Genomic DNA, 2,720 nt, shown 5'->3' with positions numbered 1-2,720 from the left:
AAACATTAAACACCTATATCTAGCCAAATATATGTTCATCTAACATTTGACATTAATATATCTAACTATATATTCAATTGACATTACTATATATTTAACTTTTCTATCTAATTCATCTAACATTCGACATTAATATAACATTTATATAAACTCAAAATATATAAAAAATTAAATAAACAGAAAAACTCATTAACAAATAATATTTTAATTAGATCATCAAATCTCAGATACCTAAATTTTCTTACTAAAAATAAACTAGTTATATTAATTATTGAACTAGTTCAAATCTCATATACCTAAATAAACTAGTTATATTAATTATTGAACTAGTTCAAATCTCATATACCTAAATAAACTAGTTCGACAATTTTCTTACTAAAAATAAACTAGTTATATTAATTATTGAACTAGTTCAAATCTCATATACCTAAATAAACTAGTTCGATAATTTTCTTACTAAAAATAAACTAGTTATATTAATTATTCAACTAGTTCAAATCTCTAGTTCGACAATTTTCTATCTAGCTAATTCATCTACATTCGACATTAATCAAACATTCGATCATCTAATTAACTTTTCTAAAAAACAGAAAATAAGTAAAAAAAATGTGTGTGTGTATGTGTGTGTGTAGTGTGTACGTATATATGCATGTGTGTGTATGTGTGTATGTGTGCGGCCCCGTACGCCGCCGCCCCGTACGTACGAGCGGGGCGCCGGCGTACGGGGCGGGGGCGGCGGCGTACGTACGGGCGGGGCGCCGCCGTACGGGCCGGGTGCGACGACGACGGACGGCGGCGCGCGGCGTATCGGCGAGGCGAGACGGCGACGACGACGGGGCGACGGCGGCGAGGCGAGCGGCGCGCGAGAGGTTGGAGACGAAAGAAGTGGGGAGATGTAACTGAAATTTCGTAAGTGTTGTATATATAGGAGAGGCAGTTTGGATCGAGAAGAACTACTGGTGGTCGATAAACTGATTTTTTCGTAGGTTCCATATATATAGGAGGGGTCATTAGTGCCGGTTGGAGCCACCAACTGGTACTAAAGGCCAATTTTCACCAGGCCAAGGGGCGGGAAACGGCCCCTTTAGTACCGGTTCGTGCCACAAACTGGTACTAAAGACCCCCCCCCTTTAGTACCGGTTGGAGCCACCAACCGGTATTAAAAGGTTGTGCGCTGCCACCGGCGGTGCATAATGTTTAGTCCCACCTCGCCGAGCGAAGGGCAGCCGCACTGGTTTATAAACCTAGCCGCGGCTGCTCCTTCGAGCTTCTCTATATAGCAGGCTTCTGGGCCTAATTAACTAGGGTGCGCTGCCCTGTGAGCCTGCTGGCCCTTCTAGGCCTGCATTTGCACACCCTAGGTCTGGCAGGCCCACTGGGCAGCGCGCCAACAAATTTTTTATATAGTTTTTTTCTTTTCTGCATTATTTATTTTCTTCTATTTATTTTTGAGTAGTTTTTTATATAGTTTTTTCTTTTCTGCATTATTTATTTTCTTCTATTTATTTTTGAGTAATTTTTGTGTATAGTTTTTTTATTTTCTACATTATTTCTTTTCTTCTATTTATTTTCTTCTGGAAATTGAATGCTACATACTGAACAATTAGGTAAATGACCGAAAAACAACAAATGATGTCAGAACATGTTGGAAATTGATGACGTCGCTTTGAATGCTGCATACAGAACACAAAAGAAGTCCGGAGTTCAAATAAGTTTAAAAAACATTAAAGTGGCCGTGTAACAGATGAGTTCTCGTCCGAAACCCTGATACTCCGAAAGAGTATGTCCAGTTTGTACATGAAGTGCGTCCAGTTTTTGCCGTGACCCTCTCTACTCTTTCGCACATGCTATGCGGGTGATATGATGATACCAGGCCAAGTTTCAACATTTTCAGTATTCATTTTGTAGTGATTTTCAATTTCATGGTCATTTAGCTCTCTAAACAATTAGGTAAATTACCGAAAAACAACAAATGATGTCAGAACATGTTGGAAATTGATGACATCGCTTTGAATGATGCATACTAAACACAAAAGAAGTCCGGAGTTCAAATGAGTTTAAAAAACATTGAAGCGGCCATGTAACAGATGAGTTCTCGTCCGAAACCCTGATACTCCGAAAGAGTTTGTCCAGTTTGTACACGAAGTGCGTCCAGATTTTGCCGTGACCCTCTCTACTCTTTCGCACATGCTATGCGGGTGATATGATGATACCATGCCAAGTTTCAACATTTTCAGGATTCATTTTGTAGTGATTTTCAATTTCACGGTCATTTAGCTCTCTAAACAATTAGGTAAATGACCGAAAAACAACAAATGATGTCAGAACATGTTGGAAATTGTTGACGTCGCTTTGAATGCTGCATACTGAACACAAAGAAGTCTGGAGTTCAAATAAGTTTAAAAAACATTGAAGTGGCCGTGTAACAGATGAGTTCTCGTCCGAAACCCTGATACTCCGAAAGAGTATGTCCAGTTTGTACACGAAGTGCGTCCAGTTTTTGCCGTCACCCTCTCTACTCTTTCGCGCATGCTATGCGGGTGATATGATGATACCATGCCAAGTTTCAACATTTTCAGGATTCATTTTGTAGTGATTTTCAATTTCACGGTCATTTAGCTCTCTAAACAATTAGGTAAATGACCAAAAAACAACAAATGATGTCAGAACATGTTGGAAATTGATGATGTCGCTTTGAATGCTGCATACTGAACACAAAA

The sequence above is a fragment of the Triticum urartu genome, chromosome 6 (assembly GCF_003073215.2).
Source record: "Triticum urartu cultivar G1812 chromosome 6, Tu2.1, whole genome shotgun sequence".
Taxonomy (NCBI): domain Eukaryota; kingdom Viridiplantae; phylum Streptophyta; class Magnoliopsida; order Poales; family Poaceae; genus Triticum; species Triticum urartu.
The sequence above is the reverse complement of the archived record's forward strand: the minus strand, read 5'-3'. Positions refer to the sequence as shown.